This window comes from Hyperoodon ampullatus (genome assembly GCF_949752795.1).
Source record: "Hyperoodon ampullatus genome assembly, chromosome: 9".
In the NCBI taxonomy this organism is placed as follows: Eukaryota; Metazoa; Chordata; class Mammalia; order Artiodactyla; family Ziphiidae; genus Hyperoodon; species Hyperoodon ampullatus.
In genome coordinates, this window is record NC_136922.1 from 8152891 (window position 1) to 8174670 (window position 21780).

Here is a 21780-nt window from a genome sequence, read left to right on the forward strand (position 1 = left end):
AAGTCAGTAAGCAAAACAGCGAAATTTATGAATACTTATTTTACAGAAGTCATATAATTAATAGGTACATAAAAATCCAACTCATTATGAATCAGAGAAATGTAAATAAAAGTATGTGTCCTATAGTAGCCTATAAATTGACACCAAGAAAATTATAGTACTGACTGTTATCACTTCAACCAAAGTTGGCATCACAAGGTGGCAAGGAAGATGGTAAAAAAATGAGGTTAAATGCGTTTGCCAAAGAGCAGTGAATGTAGGAGAAAGTAAATACTTCTGGTCCATATAATTTGTGGATCTACCTCTCCACTATTTCTTGGGGTAAAAAAACACAGGCAGTTTCAAGAAAATTGAGTCCAAATTAAGACAGAGAGGCCCTGCGTTCAAAACACAGATAACAAGCTTTGGAGTGCAGGTGGTGTCTTAGTCTGTTCAGGCTGCTATAACAGTACCGTAGACTGAGTGGCTTATAAACAATAGAAATTTATTTCTCACAGTTCTGGAGGTGGGGAAATTCAAGATCAAGGTGCCAGCAGATTTTGTGTCTGGTGAGGTCCTGCTTCCTCATTCACAGGCTACAGTCTTTTCTCTGTGTCCTCACATGGTGGAAGAAACAAGGGATCTTTCTGGAGTCTCTTCTTAAAAGGGCACTAATCCCATTTTCGAAGGCTCCACCTTCATAACCTTATCACTTCCCAAAGGCCCCACCTTCAAATACCACCACATTGGGAATTAGATTAATATATGAATTCTGGGGAACACAAATATTCAGTCTATAGCAGGTGGTAACTGTTTACAGATATTATGTATATTATATGCATATATGTAATATATATTTGCATTTAATAGTCTGTATAGATCTAAAAGCAATGATGGTCTTTTAAGATTCATTGATACTGGGCTTCCCTGGTGGCGCAGTGGTTGAGAGTCCGCCTGCCGATGCAGGGGACACGGGTTCGTGCCCCGGTCCAGGAAGATCCCACATGCTGTGGAGCGGCTAGGCCCATGAGCCACGGCCGCTGAGCCTGCGCATCCAGAGCCTGTGCTCCGCAACGGGAGAGGCCACAACAGTGAGAGGCCCGCATACAGCAAAAAAAAAAAAAAAAAAAAAAAAAAAAAAGATTCATTGATACCTATAAGTGCTCATATTTCATAAATGTATGCAAAGTTTAAAAATTCATAGCTTTAGGGCTTCCCTGGTGGCACAGTGGTTGAGAGTCTACCTGCCGATGCAGGGGACACGGGTTCGTGCCCCGGTCTGGGAGGATCCCACATGCCTCGGAGCAGCTGGGCCCGTGAGCCATGGCCGCTGAGCCTGCTCGTCCGGAGCCTGTGCTCCGCAACGGGAGAGGCCACAACAGTAAGATGCCCGCGTAGCGCAAAAACAAAAAAAACAAAAAAAAAACAAAAATTCATAGCTTTGGTGAGAACTCAGATATACTAAATATCTTTATATATTATTTAAAATGAAAAAATTATGCTTAAACTCATGCATGGTTTTCCCTTTCAATTTTAATATAAACATGATGCCAGCTGATTAATTTAATTTTTCTTCCATAGCTTCTTTGCACATTTTAGTTGAGCCACAGAAATACTAAATGAATACTATGTATATATTTTTAAATGGAATATTTTTTCCAGGTTGTATTTCTACCAGAATCTTTTGTTCCAAGTCATTGAGTGCATTTCATAAGAATGAGTCACTTCAAAATGAGGTTTCTTGGATTATAAGCATAATGTCCATGTGTTTAGAAAAAGAAAAGAGAGAAATATTTTTCAAAGAAAAAAAAGCAGATGCGTAAGTTAGCATAGCCAAAGGGCAGCAACATCTGATGTGGTGACAGTCTTTGCATGCTTCATGTATTAATGCAGTTTCCATAGCAGCCAACATATCACATGATAGTTCAAAATAATTTATAATTGCCAAGAATTCTTAAAGGGAAACATACCCAACTCTGATATAATTTTTAAAATCAACTAAGTGTTTCTGAATCTAGATCCTTGACTCAGGCCCCAAAATGAAACTTCATGGGAACCACAACCTCCAAATCTCTACCTCCCTATCCATAAAATAATGATAAAAATATACGCCATGCCTGCCTCATAGGATAAGTGATTAATAGTTATGAACACGCTTTGAAGAGTGAAATCTGATGGACAAATACGGGACACAGTTAAGTTGCAGAATCATAGACTATTATAACTGGTAGAAATGTTAGAGGTCACGCGGTCCCAGCCCCTCACTTCACAAATGTAGTAAAGACACTAAACTTGTCCACAGGGTCACATTAGATGAGCAAGAAGGTCAGTCATTTGTTTCCACATCCAGCGCACTTGGCCTTTACACCTCTCAGTCCCTGTGGTTGCTTACTGCTCTATGAGATCCACCACCCCATGCCTACCTGAGTCTCCACACTGGTTAGTATAGTCCAGTCTTCAGAGGACACAGTCTGCACAGATCTAGTCATATAGAACTTCAAAATTTAGCTTTTTTCACAGCTGAGAATCTTCCTATTAATCCCACACTGAGTCCTTAGAATACTCTTCTAAGCTCTTTCAAGTGTTTTAGTGTTTGAGAATGATCTTTGATATAACAGGGATTTTTAATAGAACTTTCAAGATTCTAACTAAATTTCAAGTAACTGGGCATTATGTAAATCCAACAGGGAAGAGACTGTCTCCTGAAAGAGTTATTGTCTGAGTAGTCAATTGAAATGATGCAGCATCCATAGCCCATTTTCATTGTGTATGGTATATTTTAGTTTGGGGGCAATTTCATGTACAGATCTAGTTTAATCCTTTTAAAAATATTTATTGTTTATTTATTTGGCTGCACCCGGTCTTAGTCGTGGCACGCGGGATCTTCACTGAGGCATGTGGGATCTTTAGTTGCGGCGTGCAGGGTCTAGTTCCCTGACCAGGGATCGAACCCAGCCCGCCTGCATTGGGAGCACAGAGTCTTAATCACTGGACGACCACTGAAGTCCCTAGTTTAATCCTTAAATAAACTCTCTTTGGGGAAGTTTATCCCAATTTTGCTGTTGGAAACACCTGATTTTCAGAGATATTAATTAACCTTTCTATTGTGACAGTAATATTGGAGCGAGGATTTGAACTTAGGTTTTTTTTTTTGCTTTGTTTTTAATCAGATGCTTTTTCTATGACTTAAAAATCAGTAAGTGCTTTTGATCAGTCTTGCCCACTGGCTTGATGTCATCTGCCTGTGTGCCCTAGAATGAATGAAGCTTGGCTCAGCGACCAGATTCTTAAACACGTTCCAAGATTTCCTAAGCCGTTCGAACATGCCTTCTTGGTCCGTTTCTTCTGACTTAGCTGCTAACCTTGTCTTTTCAACTTGAGCCATTGTCTCTCAACTCTTGGCTGTAACACTGATTACTGATTATGACCGTCTTGATTTGATCCTACTGTCCCATGAACAGACTTCACATACCCTGTCCAGGCCTGGTAGATAAAAACTGCTAAGGGTGAATTTGTTAACTGTGATTGGCTAGTGCTTGATTTAAAAAAAACTGCTAGGGTTTCCCTGGTGGCGCAGTGGTTGAGAGTCCGCCTGCCGATGCAGGGGACACGGGTTCATGCCCCGGTCCGGGAAGATCCCACATGCCCATGGAGCAGCCGGGCCCGTGAGCCATGGGCGCTGAGCCTGCGCGTCCGGCCCCTGTGCTCCTCAACGGGAGAGGCCACAACAGTGAGAGGCCCGCGTACCGCAAAAGATAAAAAAATAAAAAAAATAAACTGCTGGTGGCAGGGACTTTGCAGCTTGACATCCCTAAACTATAATATATTCTAATGACTTTGTTTACTTTGTAAATCACTTTTTCATTATGTCTGTGTCCACAAAATATCACCATTACCCTTCTCAATCTCCCCATACCCAATTCCCTGCACAATATACCTCTTATTTATAAAGCACTTAAATATTAGAAATAGAAGGTACTTCTAGAGATCATCAACTCTTACCCCACCATTTTACATATTATGATTCTGGATCACAGAAAATGTCAGGTCATCCAGGTTATTGGTGGCAAAGTCCCTGACAATCAGCTATCAATCTGTCTTCTTTCTAGAATATCAGTTTTTAATTTGTTCATTCTCATTGTTAGCTTCTCCCCTTTCTACAAAGAATACATCAAGGATACCATGTTGAACAAAGTTTACAGATAAATTTTACCTTATCTAGTTATCCTGATGCCATCTTCCTGCCCAGAGTGTAGTCACTGAGAGAAATCATAACAACTCTACCAATTTACAAGACAGGAATAGTTATTCATATAAGTTTGGCATGTCTTGGGAAATTACCCAAACATTAATAATAAGTCCAAGAATGCTTTGGCAAAGAGTGCAGGATTTAAGTCTGCAGCCAGTCAGAATACATTAGCAAAGAACCAGTCATCTGATAGTCAAATTCCATGGACTTCAAATGGTCCTAATTAATGGTGCTCCTGGACTTCATTTTTCATGCTGACAAACAATATATCCCAAGGGGAAGGTAATAATATATCCCAAGGGGGAGGTACCCTTCAACACTCTAAACTTCATGAGTGTTCAATAAATGTGAATAATTGACTAATCCATTGAACATGCAAAGTAGTGGTAAAGGGTGTGGGCCCTGGAGTCTCACTACCTGAATCTTATGTCCCTTTTACTTTTTGTAACTTAGACAAGTTACTTGTTCTCTGATCCTCAGTTTCCTTGTCTTTAAAATGGAGCTAATAATACCTCAAATGATTATTGCAAGCAATAATGAGATATTTCAGTGAAAGTGCTTAGAAATTCTCTGACACAGAGGGAGCACTTGATAAATGTCAACTATTATGTTTAAATCATTGAAAATTTTCTTTTTTGTAGACATGAAACAAATGACAGATTCTGTTCTCTTTCAGAAAAAGGAATCCATTCATTTTCAGAAAAACATGACAGTTTTTACAAGCACAGCCTGTCTGAGTTCCAGCCACCGCCCAATTGTGTGATCTTAGCCAAGTAAGTTAACCTTCCTGTTTCTGTTTCCTCCTATTTAATATAAGTATCATAGTACTTGCTACTTTGTGGCATGTTATGAGGTTTAGATGAGTTACTACATATGAAATACTAAGTTACTAAGTTGGCCTATAGTTAGCACATTGAAAACATTTGCTATTATTCTCCATCTTATGCATAAAGAAGGATACCATCAGAATTACTCCAATCAGCAGACTTACTTGAATGTGAAATAAAAAGTTTTGCCAACCATTTTCATTATTCTTTGAAACAAAATATTTTATACTCTTATTGTACCCAGTAACTATTACTCTATTTGACAGGAAATGGTGTGAGATGAAAACGCCGATAAATCACACTTCTTTTTTTTTTTTTTAAGAGTCTGCTATTGAATTACTGTTTTGGCCTTTCAGGATTGAGTCAGATTAGTTGAATAACATGCCACCTTCCACCACCACCCAATTCCCACCCAGTTTCTCTGTGGAGTTGTGAGTTTGTAAGTAGAAGAGATTGCTTAAATTACAGAAGAGGACAAATGTCGAGAGTGTTGCTGTGCCAGCAACATTTCTGCTAGGTGGGATGCATCAGGCCTCCTGGTTCAGGACCCCTTACCACAAAGATTACAATATTCTGGGCCATGAAAAGGGACAGGAAGCTGTTGCTGTATTTCAGGCTGAATGAGAATGAGAAAGCAACACAGCATCACTCACGAGTCTAGTTTTCCCCTCCCTTTAACCTTTTCTGCCAGGACACCTTGACTTTTTTTTTTCCTAATATTTATTTATTTGGCTGCATTGGGTTTTAGTTGCGGCATGCAGGATTTTTAGTTGTGGCATGCGGACTCTTAGTTGCAGCACGTGGGATCTAGGTCCCTGACCAGGGATCGAACCCAGGCCCCCTGCATTGGGAGTGCGGAGTCTTAGCCCACTGGACCACCAGGGAAGTCCTTACACCTTGACCTTTGATTTTTAGGCTCTATCAGATGCCGTGTGCATATAAATGTGTGTGTGTGTGTGTGTGTGTGTGTACAAAGAACAAATAATTATACCTATATCTTAAAGAAAAGTTTAAAAGAAAAAAATATATAGCTCCACCACACAAGATATTTTTCTATTTGTCTTCCTGTTTGCTTCTGTATACTTTGTTACAGAAGTAAAATTAATATATATGTGTATATGACTTTATATCATGATTTTTACTCCAAAAATATCATATTTTTACATGATATAATTTGACAAATACCAGGAATGCTATCCCCTGCCTTTGTGTAAAGCATGGCCCTTTCTAGTTATTTTATTAATTTTCTGTCATAACTATTCCTGAGAAGACCAAGCTCTTCTTTTAAATATATTGAGTTCCTAACACCTTAGAGACTATTCAAACCCTTTCATCTAGGAGTGACAGAAAATCTGGGGCCTCATGTTCTGACTATTTACAGGTAGGCAAGGAAGGAAAAGAAAATTAAAAGGAAGAAAATAAGACTAACAAGCAGACAATGGGAATTATGAGTATTTCCTACTTCCATCGCTGCCCAAGCTGTGTTCTACCCAATATATTTCCCTACAAGTCCAAAGAAATATGAACTTTATTTTCTCTTCCAGAGTGGAGACAAAATACTTCCATAGTTTGGAGTAACTAACCATAAATTACACATAGTCTATACTTACGCTACTCCACTGGCTATGCATTCGCCTGTCACGTGGTGACCTAAACACATCGTGTTTTTTCATAACATCTCTCTTATTTTTTAATCCAGAACAGCATAGCAAAAGAATCATTACTTCTATGACCAATCAAGAAACCATCTCTCTATATAGTATTTCCACAGGCTACTCTTCCAAAAAGAGAGAATCTGTTACAAAGTAGCCATGTATTGGCTCTGTTTGGGAACACTGTGTTGCCTGTGCACAGGGCTGAATTAGTGCTAATGGGAATGAGGTCAATGAGTTTAATTCTCACCAGGCTTCTCTTTGTTCCACAGTTGACCTAACCTTGCCTGGTTTGCTGGCTTGCAAAAAGAAAAGGAAACTCACAGGCTCCTCTGTGCCTCCATATTGGGTGGAGAGCTGCTAGACCTAGACTTTTGAGAGTGTCAGGATGGATGGGACTTACAGCGTCTCCTTGGGATCCCTAATAACACACACAAGCCTTAACAAAGGGTTCCCTGTGACTTTAAGAGGTCAGAGCTGCCCAGCCTCGGGACCAGGCAAATTTTCCCAAAGGAAACTACATCTCAGCCACCATCCAAAAGGGACCCTCTAGGTCAGCTTTTCTTTGGAGTTGGAGTTTCACCTTTAGGAGCCCATAAGTCTGCTGCTTCATCTTCTCTACAGGGAGCATTTGTGCAGGTTCTGTGGAGACATCAGCTTCTGCTTGTTTCTCGGAGTCAAAGTGGCCTTCTTCAAAGATCTAAGGGTCTTTTCAAGATCCCTTTTCACTTTCTATTTCTTGACCTCAGTTTCAGAATTTGCTGGAGTATGCAGATGGTCCTCTTTTTCCTGTAAAGTGAGATATAAGGACTCTTTCCAGCAGGAAGGAGAGACCAGAGGCTGCACTGGAGGAAGAGCACCAAATGTGGAGCTCCTCTGAAGAGGACTAGGTAGTGATTTCCTGGCCTTTCCCCTCCAACAGCCTGGACTGTTTGACTCACCTTCTGGGAGCCAGTATAGTGCATGAACACAAAAAGCCCTCTTCCCTCCTTACCATAGGGTTCTACATCTAGATGAAGCCCATTTTGACTATATCATGGTGTGAAATTCTCCCCTCTTCTCCACTGGGAGATGGGAGAACATAAGAGCCATGTACATTTTACTGGATAAAGAATTTAAAACTGATATGAAAAGTAAAAATATAAATGAGGTCATATACCAACAGTATGAATAACATCATGGGAAAAAGTTATTGTTGATAGTCAGACATATTCTGTGAGGGATTTTCTACTCTGAAAAAAATTACCATACCAAGACTGTATATCCAGTCCTTTCTGAGTAAGGAGTGCATAGACTCCAAATTACCCAACATTTATTACAGCTAAACCAGTGTGAAGAAAGAACAGTTAGATGTCCTAACCCTCACCATGCAAATTCACTGCAGCCTTAGATATAAACGAGAGTGGCTGAGTATTGAAAGAGAAGGTCATGCCATGAGAGGTTTAAAAACGCCCACCTGATCAACCCACCTCTACCATTCCAAATCGTACCAACTATTGTACCAACCTGTTGAACAAAAACGTCTCAAAGCCAGGACATATTGGACAAAATTGCTGAGAAACAAATTAAAAGTTTAACTAAGTGGTTAAAAAAAAAAAAAGAGTAGCCTTGAGTAGAAGATGCTGTTGGTAGAAGTGTGATGGGAACTGATCAAACTTTTCAGGAAAAAGATAAATTGATAAATAAGAGGTTAAACGTTGAATACAAAAGAGAAATTGATAGAAGGACCATCATCTATCACATTTCTTTAAATTTTCTGACAATCCCAACCCCTCCAGATAACTTAAGCAAGCCAAAGCCCAAGGAAGTGAAATAATTTGTCCATGGAAAAATTGCGGGCATAGCTATTAGGTCTGAAACTCATCTCTTGGACTCTTAGCCCAGTGCTCTTTCCATCGTCCCCTACTGACATGAAAGAAAAGCACTTTATTGTGACTTTTAGAAAGAATCTTATGACGTCTCCTGTGCAGTACCCACAATATATTTCCATATTAGTCTGCCTGGAGGCCTGGATCCTATCACCAACCAGGGTGTGCTTTCTGAGGACTCAAAAAAGTCCCTTCAGAAGATGACACACTTCTGAAGATGATATTATCACAAGACATAAGTAGATTTTCCTCACCAGAATTTTGCAAAAGCCATGACTAAGTGACTCATCTCAACATGCATAAAACTCTCCAGCAAAAAATGGATACATAATTTGCTAGTGAATGTTCCTTGAGGAGGGAAAGGGAAATTAAAAAGAGAATTTGGATAGGTATTTAAGAGAGATAGTTTGATATAAATGTTGTATTTACATCTTTTAGAAATTCTGTTATCATATTTCTATAAAGCATGATTGATAATAGAGAAGGAACATTGTGGTGCCTAGTGAATACAGAGCCTGAAAATAAACACTTGTTTTGTTCAAACTGGATTGGTATCTGTTCTACATCTAATTTGTTCTACCTCTTGAATTGCGGGTGGGGCTAAAGCTGAGTTTCTAAAGCTTGGTTCTATTATGAAGCAGGAAACTTTTCAAATAACTTAAGATGAATGATTTTTATTTCTCATCAAAGAATTCAATGTGAGAGTTATACTGAAAACATATTTTAAATGTTTTTTAGAATAGATTTGCATTACATGTACACTACCCACTTTCCTTCTGCAGAGGGTCATTTCACAGGCTATGAGATGTGGAACTGCAAGAGTCCTGGGGTCACTTTCACTCAGGCAACTGTTTACTCGAATTTCCCTGGAGAATGTGAGCCATGACTTGTGGAGATGTAAGGGTCAAGATCAAGAATATATCAAGTTTCAACAGTAAATTCAGAGCTGGAAATGAATTTATTGCTTAGCAAGTATTTGGGATGAAGTAAAAGGGGAAAAGCAAGTTGAGCAGATCAGTTATAATTGCCTCAGCTGGGAGATGTTTTGTCCAACAGCCATCTTTAATGACTAGTGACTCACCATATATAAACAGCTGAGAGTGGCTTAATGGTTCACCACTCCCTTTTTCCGTCTCTCACAGCTAGGTGCAGTATTTCCCAGACTTCCCATCAGCAACTTCTGAAAATTTACTGCATCTTCTAGTGTTTTCTAGAGATAGGAAAGTTGCTCTCACACCTTGTGTCTGAATGTCTTTGCATTATGGGTAGTTTGGGCTAGCTATTTTAGCATACAACATCTGCAAAGTAGGGCTAATAATACCTATTCTGTCCAATTGTTTTGAAGATTAATAAGATAATGTACATACCACTACTATAGGGTTTGGCATCAAGTAAGTGCTCAATAAATGATGCTACTACCAATTACTACCATTTACTTTATTCTGGAACTGAGTCTGTCGTGATTCCCCTCATCCTATATCTTAAGTGCTGACTTCCTCTCTGGGATTTGTGGTAGATGTGGCAAGGGCAAGGACGTAAAGCGGAGATTTTGCTCCCCAGGAATAACAGGAATTATCAGAAATCTGATTGCATGGATGTTCACAATCTCTGTGATTTTGAAGGGGTAGAGAAAGTGGTTCCATGTTATCCAGGGAATATTAAAAGCAGTCTTTGTCTGAAAAAATCACACCCAAACCTTCAAAATGTACTGTTATTATGCCATCTTATTTCATGCTCACTACCTTCTCTATCAAAAAACTTCAGTACTTGACACGTAGTAGAGATTCAGGAAATATCTGCTAGAGGGTAGATATTCTCAAAGAAAGTAAGTTTTATTTATTAGCAGGCAAAAGCTAAACCACTATAGTAAGCTGCTCTCTACTGTGCTTCCTCTGATGGTGTGTTGGTCTCTGTGACCAAACTGACTCTTAAAATTATCCTTATCCTGTCTGGTTCTATTTTGAATGATGAAGTATAGTTTGGTATTTAAATGCTCCTGGAGTTGTGTAGGTCTGTTCTCAAAACATAGCACCATCACTTCTTAGTTGTCTCTAAACAGCAGTATCATTATCAAGAACATGTACACTTCCCTGACCTAATGTATGCGCTCAGTGTGTCTTTATTACTATGAGAAGCAAACATAGCTGCAGAGTAGAGGCATGTATTGAATTAGCCTACTATAGCTTTCATCTGGGGAATTCTCTCATTGGTTCTTACCCTTTCAAATGTGTCTCGACATTTGTTTGAAATTCTGTACAATCCACCATGTGCTTTGAGTACGATCACATTTATATTATGTAGTAGTTTGTCTGATAATGCCAAGTATGAAAGTATCTTGGAAAAGTTCGGTGTTGTCATGATCAGAAGTTCACTTAACACAGCCACCTAAGATAAGTTATCATATTTTCTTTCCTAAGTTATAAACTCTTGAGGCCCGACTTACTTCACTGCTCAGCTCCTATTGTTTAAAAGCAAAATTCAACTGAGTGAATTTTAAAGATCTAATTGGCTTTATTCAGTGATTCATGAATTGAGCGGCATCCCACCTAGCAAACAGAAAGAACTCCAAAGAGCTGTACAAAATGACAGACTTTCTTAAGCAGAGGTGCGTGGGACAAGGAAGTTACTAGCAAAGAGCGGGTTGTTTCAGGCAAGGTCACCTTCCTTTGGGAGACAGCTGCGCTCTACCGGGCAGCTTACCTCACTAGTATTGACCAGGAAATTCCACACTGACTGGTTATGATTACACTCCTGGGAGAGGCTGACGCTGCAATGAGGTTAGGTATTAAGTCTGGGTTTGGTGATGTGAGCTTAGCACAAGTGACTCCACTATGGGCCTGTTACCTCTTTTTTAACTTTTAAGGAATATAGTTAAGAAATCATGGCATTTTATTTTTATGTTGTTTACGTGTATTGACCAAAGTAATTTATTTGTTATATTTCCCCTGCGATGCTTGACTATCACCATAGTTAAATGTTTCATCATCAAATTAAGAAAATTGGCAAAGCTATGGGATGTTCATATTATTTGTAGTCATGGTTGCAAGTATGGAATGCCCCACCTCTCCATGAATAATAGCTTGATTTCTCTCCAGTTTATCTTAAGCGTTGCATAATGTACTAGTAAAATCATGTCCCAAATACCAAGTATTTGTCTTTATAAAGATCAAAAGATTCTGAGTCAACATTAATTTTCTAAAGTCAAATTTATTTCAAAGGGAAATAATGTGACCAACATTCTAACAAGAAGCAAATAAGATATATTTATTTTTAGCCAGATACAGAAAGATAATATTGCATGATCTCACTTATATGTGGAATATAATAAATTTGAATTCATAGTAATAGAGAGTAGAATCGTGGTTACTGGGGGATTGGGGGAGTGGTAAAGGGTAGGGGAAATGGGGAGATGTTGATCAAAGGGTACAAATTTTCAATTATAGAATCAGTTCTGGAGACCTAATGTACAGCACAGGGACTATGGTTAATAATAATGTATTGTATACTTGGTATTTGCTAATAGAGAAGATCCCAAGTGTTCTCACCACACACACAAAAAATGGTAACTATGTGGTGTGATGAGTGTGATAATTATCTTGATGGTGGTAATCATTTCACATTGTACATGTGTATCAAAACAACACATTGTACACCTTAAATAAATACAATTCTTATTTGTCAATCATACCTTAATTAAGCTGGGGAAAACGATATATTTATTTCTGCTGAAATTATCATATTTTGTTCTTCATAGCACCCATATAATGAAGAATAATCAAAATAGATCTATAGTATAAATTTTATATTAGCAAAGACCGTTTACATAAATTTTTGCATGTTGTGTTATGGCTTATAACAATATCATCTATTTCAATGCTTAGGGTGTGCTATATGCCAAAATGTTGGTTTTAAGACAGTAGAAATGATTGATCTATTGCATTTAGGCGTCCATCGTGATAAGTATCTCTGAGACATGGCAACAGCTCAGTAATAAACTCCTTGGCAGCAGCTACAAGCTTGACAGTGATGTATGTCTCGGGCACCTCAGGAGGAGCCCAGCTCCATTTCCTTCAGGTGATACCTGGTTTCCCTTTTTCTCCAAGGCAAGAATGTAATTGGTTGTATCTGGTAGAGATGGTGGAGTGGAATGATGGGGGAAGGACACAGGAAACGGGGGGGGATACACAATCATGAAAACTGTTCCAGAAAGTTCTTTCGACAAATCAGGGAAGGAAGGAAGGAAAGGAAGGAGAAAGAAAGGGAGACTCTCACTTGCCACAGGTGAAAAGCCCTTTGCTAGTCTACTTCACATAGATAAGAGCAAGGTAAGAAAAAACTGATTTTGTTTTCTGGTTTTTATTGTTTGTTTGTTGGTATAAATTGAGGGGCACAGACTCATGGGCCCCTATGCCAGTCTTTCAGTAAACCACTTTTATTTGCTTAACTTAAGCATAGTAGTTGATATGCATAAAAAAGGAAAAGAATTAACTATCATTTTTCTCCGAAGGCAACCCACTTGGTTCCTAATGGATGAGCCCTGGGAAAAACAACAGTTAAGCCCCAGGAAAAGCTCCTGAAACCCAGATGCACTCAAGACTGACTTGTGACTGAAAACTAATTTCATCATTTAAACTACAAATCCATCATTTTAAAGAAAAATTAAACATAGTTGCTCATGCTTCAGTTCCACACAGCCAGTGAAAGGTCCAAATTTCTCCTCAAAAGTTGGCTTTCTGTATTAGCTCAGGAATAAAAGCCTCAGTTAGATGCTAATCTCTCTTGTAATACCTGTAACCTAAGCACTTGAATCTACTTGCCACATAAATCAGTTCAACATATTCTGTTACAAAGTATCCCCTGTCCCTACCTTTTAAATTGAATGTCCTTTTAATAGTGGTTTGAGCATTGTCTCAACTGAAAGTTTTGATAGTTGTCTCCCTAGCTTTTACTAGTAGAAAGTCATGGGTCAGATGTTAATTTAATTTTAGAACTAAATATCTTTATATAGGCTTATTAATTTAATAGCCAACATATGTTTAATGAACATTTATTATGGGTAAGAAATTATGTCTGTAAATTATTTTGTCTCTACCAGTAAGAAAGGTGAAAATTCATGTTATTCTAATATTAATCTAGATAAAGTTAATTCATGTATTGAGCTTACAAAATGGAGCCTGCTCCAGTGACTCCATGTTTGGCCCCTTATCACAAATCTAAACCTAACTCAGCCTGCACTGACAGGAAACACCTGTCAAGGAATCCTAACATACATCAATCACCATCCTCCCACTCAGCTAAACTAGCTCACCTTACCCTAGAAAATAAGACCTGATAGTCTTACAAGGAAATGCCTGACCTCTTGACCAATCATGCCCTGTTTCCAGGCTGCCTCTTCTAACGAGTTCTGTAGAACTCGCGTTGGCCCAAAATCCCCAGGGAAGAGCGTTCCACTGCTTGTGAAGTTCTGTACTCCCACCATCCATGGGCTGTTTTCCCTTGAATAAAGAACAGCAAACTCGTTACTAAATGTGTTGGGTTTGTCATCTGACAATCCCAAGTATCATAATTAATAAAACAGATAAATATCAAAATAAATAATCTTCAAATCAGTTTTTTAAACTGATTGCTCAAGCTTCTACAACTATTTCTCTTGATTTTTCCCTACGGCTGAGTTGCTAGTATTAGAGCCCCTTTTCAGTTAGCTCCCTTTTCAAGTGAAAGCTTACCTTCCTACCTTCCTTCCTTCCCTGATTTGTCGAAAGAACTTTCTGGAACAGTTTTCATGATTGTGTATCCCCCCCCGTTTCCTGTGTCCTTCCCCCATCATTCCACTCCACCATCTCTACCAGATACAACCAATTACATTCTTGCCTTGGAGAAAAAGGGAAACCAGGTATCACCTGAAGGAAATGGAGCTGGGCTCCTCCTAAGGTGCCCGAGACATACATCACTGTCAAGCTTGTAGCTGCTGCCAAGGAGTTTATTACTGAGCTGTTGCCATGTCTCAGAGATACTTACCACGATGGACGCCTAAAAGCAATAGATCAATCATTTCTACTGTCTTAAAACCAACATTTTGGCATATAGCACACCCTAATCATTGAAATAGATGATATTGTTTTGTAGAAATTTATATAAATGGTCTATGTCAGTATTTTGCTTCTGCATATATTCCATGATAGCAATTTCAATTATGAAATTTTAAACTAAGAAAACATAGAATCTTGAAACCTGAAATACTTTTGCTTTCAAACATTTCCAAAAAATGAAGTCCTATGTCTTTTTAATATTCTTTTAATGAATATTTTATTGTGATTTTTCAAGTAATACATGCTCATGGTAAACAAAAATAATTGATTAATAATGAGAAAAGGAAAAAGCTTCGTCTCCATAATTCCTTTGTCTCTAAGAATATCCAATGTTAACTGTTCCACATGTACCCTTAGGAAAATTTCAATGAGTTGACAAGTACCTAAGTATGGGTATTGTAGGAGAGGGTAAAGTTCTCCTCAACAATCTTAGGGTATCTGGCTGGGTCTGAAAATTAAACTGACAAAAACAGATTAACAGGAGAAAAGCATACAAATTTATTTAATATAAGTTCTATGTGACATGAGAGCCTTCATGAGGAAAAGAAAACCCAAAGAAACAGTTAGACATGAGTGTTTTATGCCAGGTTTGGTGAAGTGTACAGCAGTGGAGGAATCTGATAGGTTAAAGAGTATGAGGTAATTGCAGTAAACTGGGGGAAACAGCAAGGCCTGTTAGGATTCTTCTCAGCATCCCATCGTTGTCAGAGATAAGGATGTTCCTTTTCTCTGGGTTTAGGGAAAGTGCCTCTCACATGAGTGTTTCTTGGCCTGTTTCAAGGCAGAAGTGTAATGGATGGTTTCTGCTTCTGCCATTTTCTCAAACTCCTTCAGCTAAAGGTATTTAATATGCCAAGGTGTTATATTTTGGGGTAGCTTGTTTGTAGCCTCATCAGTATATATATATGTAGGTATATCCATCATGGTCACCTATCCTTATTAGCACATAGACAACTACATCATGAACTGATTTCTACAAAAAATAGCTTGACTTAACCATTCTCCTACAAGTGCACATTTAGTTTGGTTTCATTGTTTTGCTAACACCATCAGTACTGCAGTAAACAGCCTGGTATCTTTGAATACTTGTGCAAATTGCTAGCAGTGGATTTTCTGGGTCAAATTTTATATGCATTTAAAAATTTGATGAGATTGCTAAGTTTCTGTCTAAAAGGGTTGAAACAATTTACATTTCTACCAGGACTGTATGAGCATGCCTGTTTACCCACACTGTCATCAATGCTGGGTATGATCAAGCTAAGTTTTGCCACTGTCGTGGATTTTTTAAAAAAGGATTCTGCCCTGTTTTGACTTTCTTTTTTCCTTATATGCCACTGTATTTCTTCAGCAAATGTTAAATAACTAAAATCAATGGTCAAATGCTGGATAAGTAAATTAGAGTAGCCCTGATGCTTTCCTTTATTGCTAATCTTTAAGAGAGAGAAGTGAAGGGAGGGGAGAGAAACATCCAAATGCATATGACTGTGCCTAGATCAGAAAATATTCAAGGCACACAGAATGTGGAAACAAGCTCCAAAAACTAAGCTTGTCTTTTGTTCCACAAATGTACTGTAATATGCACTAGTCAAAATAAAATCTGGCTTGCAGAGCATTGAATTTTTCAGCAGCAATAATTATCTCTGTGTATTTCATTTTCTACTTTGGGAAAAGCTTATGATGCATGCAGAGTGTACATCTGAGTTGCACAGATGTGATCTAAATTACTCAGATGCTAAGCCCTTTTATCTGGCCACTGCTGGGTCAATTGCCCAACATAGAAAAGAACACAGTGACATGAAAGAGTTTGAAACTGAATTGAGCTTACAGTCTAGTTTTGCCTTTGAAGACACTATTTAATGCAATGAAGCTCTACTCAAAGTAAAAGGGATACTGTTCACTATTTTCTATCCTGTGTCCTAACCAAAGAAAATAAACAGCAAAAGTGCTCTGACAGTATACGTATAACTGATTCACTTTGTTATACAGCAGAAATTAAAACAACATTGTAAAGCTATTGTACTCCAATAAAGATGTTAAAAAAATGCTCTGTTAAAAAAAATGCTCTGACAAACATTACGCTCAATTAATCAAAGTAATTGACTTATTACTTAAAAAAATAACAAAAGGATGCTACACACACAAAAATATTTGTACCTACATAACAAGAGAATAGCAACAATAAAAGAAACATGAAAATTCTCCATTGATGTACAATTATTGCTGTGTGTGGGTATTCTACCAAAGAATGCTTAAATTACAAGAAACCTTCAGGATTCAAATTCAGATTTTGTTCAAATTTTATCGGTATAGTTGATACATAAATAATTAATTCTATTACTTTGGCCATGTAACTATTACATTAAGTTGTTTACCAAATTACTACAGACTTCCTCATTTTTGCATTCTAAATTTTTTTCATTTGCATATTTTTTTAAATATCTTTGAGTATAATTGCTTTACAGTGGTGTGTTAGTTTCTGCTCTATAACAAAATGAATCAGTTATACATATACATATGTCCCCATATCTCTTCCCTCTTGCATCTCCCTCCCTCCCACTCTCCCTATCCCATCCCTCTAGGTGGTCACAAAGCACTGAGCTGATGTCCCTGTGTTATGCAGCTGCTTCCCACTAGCTATCTATTTTACATTTGGTAGTCCATGCCACTCTCTCACTTTGTCCCAGCTTACCCTTCCCCCTCCCACCCCCATCCTCAAGTCCATTCTCTAGTAGGTCTGTGTCTTTATTCCCGTCTTGCCCCTAGGTTCTTCTGACCATTTTCTTTTTTTTTTTTAGATTCCATATATATGTGTTAGCATACAGTATTTGTTTTTCTCTTTCTGACTTACTTCACTCTGTATGACAGTCTCTAGGTCCATGCACCTCACTACAAATAACTCAGTTTCATTCCTTTTAATGGCTGAGTAATACTCCATTGTATATATGTGCCACATCTTCTTTATCCATTCATCTGTTGATGTTCACTTAGGTTGCTTCCATGTCCTGGCTATTGTAAATAGAGCTGCAATGAACATTTTGGTACATGACTCTTTTTGAATTATGGTTTTCTCAGGGTATATGCCCAGTAGTGGGATTACTGGGTCGTATGGTAGTTCTATTTTTAGTTTTTTAAGGAACCTCCATACTGTTCTCCATAGTGGCTGTATCAATTTACATTCCCACCAACAGTGCAAGAGGGTTCCCTTTTCTCCACACCCTCTCCATCATTTGCATATTATTCTGATTTTGAAAATACAAAATTATTGGGATAATTTTGAGAAAAATTATTATTATTATTTTGGATAAAACTGGGAAATTCAAGTTGTTTCCACACTCTGGTAAAAGTAAAAGCAGAAACAGAGAAATCTTTTCAAGTGCCTTTGTACAGTTTAACAAAACTCAGTTAGTTTGGTCAAATTACTAGTTAAAGTACAATTTGGTTGATTGGTTTTGAAGCCCCTTTTAATAAATATAACTGACTAGTGTGTCCAAGATGAAAAATCAATTTAAATTATACAGTTCTACAGGCTCCTCCCTATGACTCCTAACCGAGTCTTAAAGTTAGTTGGTTCTTCATTTTATATAATGCAATTTTAACCTTTGTCCCATATCATCTCTTCTTCCTGAGGGTGATCCTATTATCTCATGTTTAGACCCCCACAACCTTCTGAAATTATCTCCCTGATTATCTTAGTCTTTTCTTACAAACTGTATACTGCATGCCAATGCAAGATTAATATCTTTTTTAATTTTATTTCATTATTTATTTATTTTTTTTGCAGTACGCGGGCCGCTCACTGCTGTGGCCTCTCCCATTGCGCAGCACAGGCTCCGGATGCGCAGGCTCAGCGGCCATGGCTCACGGGCCCAGCCGCTCTGCAGCATGTGGGATCTTCCCGGACCGGGGCACGAACCCGCGTCCCCTGCATCGGTAGGCAGACTCTCAACCACTGCGCCACCAGGGAAGCCCAATATCTTTTTTTTTTAAAGACTATTTTTTTAGAGCAGTTTTAGGTTTACAACAAAACTGAGAAGGTGGTATAGAGATTTCCTGTATACTCCCTGCCCCACACATGCATAACCTCCTCCATTATCAACATCACTCACAAAAATGATACGTTTGTTATCAAGACTGAACCTGCATTGACACATCATTATCACCCAAAGTCCATTAGGGCTCATTCTTGGTGCTGTACAGTCTATGAGTTTGAGCAAATGTCTAATGACATACATCCATCATTATGGATATTATACAGAGTATTTCTATTGCCCTAAAATCCTCTTTGTTTTGCCTAGTCATCCTCCCCCTCCTTTTCCATTCCTGTCAACCACTGCTCTTTTTATTGTCTCCACAGTTTTGCCTCTTACAGGATGTCATATAGTTGGAATCATACAGTATGTAGCCTTTTCAGATGGGCTTCCTTCACTTTTCATACTTAACTGTCTTTTCATGGCTTAATAGTTCATTTCTTTAGCACTGAATAATATTCCATTATCTGGGTATAACACAGCTTATTTATCCATTCACCTACTTAAAGACACTTTGGTTACTTCCAAGTTTTGGCAATTATGAATAAAACTGCTCTGAACATCTGTGTTTAGATTTTTGTGTGGATGTAAGTATTCAACTCTTTTGAGTAAATACCAAGGAGCATGGATCTTGTGCTGAGTAAGTTTAGTTTTGTAAGAAACTGCCAAAATGTCTTCCAAAGTGGCTGAATCATTTTGTGTTCCCACCAGCAATGTATGAGAGTTCCTGTTGTTCCACATCCTTGCTAGCATTTGGTATTGTCAGTATCCCAGATTTTGGCCAGTCTAATAGGTACATAGAAGCACCTCATTGTTTTAACTTGTATTTTCCTAATGACATAAGATGTGGAGCATCTTTTCTTGTGCTTATTTGCTATCTGGTGAGGTGTTTGTTAAGGTCTTTGGCCCATTTTTTAAATTGGGTTGTTCATTTTCTTTTTGTTGACTTTCAGAAGTTCTCTATATATTAGGGATAACAGCCTTTTATCAGATATGTCTTTTGCAAATTTTTTCTCCTAGTCTGTGGCTTGTCTTCTAATTCTCTTGATATTGTCTTTCATAGAGCAGAAGTTTTTAATTTTAATGAAGTCCAGTTCATTAATTATTTCTTTCATGGATTATGCCTTTGGTATTTTATCTAAAAAGTCATTTCCATACCCAAGGTCATCTAGGTTTTCTCCTATGTTATGCTGTAGAAGTTGTATAGTTTTCCATTTTCTATTTAGATATATGGTCCATTTTGAGTTAATTTTTGTGAAGGGAGTAAGGTCTTTGGCTAGATTTTTTTTTTTTTTTTTTGCATGTGGCTTTCTGGTTATTCTAGCACCATTTGTTCAAGAGACTGTCTTTGCTCCATTTTATTGCCTTTGCTTCTTTGTCAAGATTAGTTGACTATATTTATGAGGGTCTATTTCTGAGCTCTCTATTCTGTGCTATTAATCTATTAATCTATTGTTTTGTCAGTACCACACTGTCTTGAATACTGTAGCTTTATAATAAGTCTTAAAGTTGGGTGTCATCAGTCATCCAACTTGGTTTTTCTCCTTTAATATTGTGTAGGCTATTCTGGGTCTTTTGCCTCTCTATATAAACCCTAGAATCAGTTTTTCAATATCCATAAAATAAATTGCTGGAATGTTTATTGGAATTACAACTTAATCTATAGGTCAATTTGGGAAAAACGGACATCTTGACAATATTGGGTCTTCATATCCATCAACATGGAATATCTCTCCAATTATTTAGCTCTTTCCTGATTTCCTTCTCAAAGTTTTGCAGTTTTTCTTATATAGATCTTATACATATTTTGTTACATGTATACCTAAGTATTTCAATTTTGGGGTGCTAATATAAATGGCATTGTATTTTTAATTTCAAATTCTATTTGTTCATTATTGGTATATAGGAAAGCAATTGATGTTTGTATATTAACCTTGTATCCTACAACCTTGCTATAATTGCTCATTAATTTCAGGAGTATCTTTGTAGATTCTTTCAGATTTTTTAAATCAGATGATCATGTAAACAGGGACAATTTTATGTTTTTCCTCCCACTCTGTATACTTTTTGTTTCCTTTTTTGCCCTACTTAATTAGCAAGGACTTTTAGTACAGTGTTGAAAAGCTGAGGTAAGAGGAGACATCCTTGCTTTGTACCTGATCTTAGTGGGAAAACTTCAAGTGTCTTACCATTAAGTATGATGTTCACTGTAAGATTTTTGTAGATAGTCTTTATCAAGTTAAGAAAGTTCCCCTCTGTTCCTAGTTTGCTGAGGATTTATCATGAATGGGTGTTGAACTTTGTTAAATATTTTTTCTGCATCTATTTAGCATGATCGTGTGATTTTTCTTTTTTCGTCTGTTGATGTAATGAATTACATTAAATGATTTTAGAATGATGAATCAGCCTTGCATACTGGGATAAATCCTACTTGGTTATGGTATATAATTATTTTTTAGTTTTTTGGATTGATTTGCTAATATTTCCTTGAGCATTTTTGCACATATGTTCATGAGAAATATTGGTTTATAATTTCCTTGTACTGTCTTTGTTTGGCTTTTCTATCAGAGGGATGTTTGCCTCATAAAATGAGTTAGGAAGTATTCCCTCTGCTTCTATCCTCTGAAAGAGATTATAGAGAACTGGTATAATTTCTTCTTTAGATGTTCAGCAGAATTCACCAGTAATCCCATCGGGCCCTGGTGATTTCTGTTTTGGAAGGTAATTAATTATTGATTCAATTTCTTTAATAGATATAGGCTTATTGAGATCATTTATTTCTTCTTGCCTGAGTTTGGGCAGATCCTGCCCATCAAGAAATTGGTCCATTTTATCTAAGTTATTAAATTTGTGGGCATAGAGTTTTTCACAGTATGCCCTTATTATCCTTTTAATTTCTATGGGAACTGTAATGGTGTCTCCTCTTTCATTTCTGATATTAGTAATGTGTGTCCTCTTTCTTTTTTTGTTAGGTACCCTGTCTAAAGTCTTATCAATTATATTGATTTTATCACAGAGTAGATTTTGGTTTTGTTGATTTCTCTATTGACTTTATGTTTTCACTTTCATCACTTTCTGCTCTAATGAT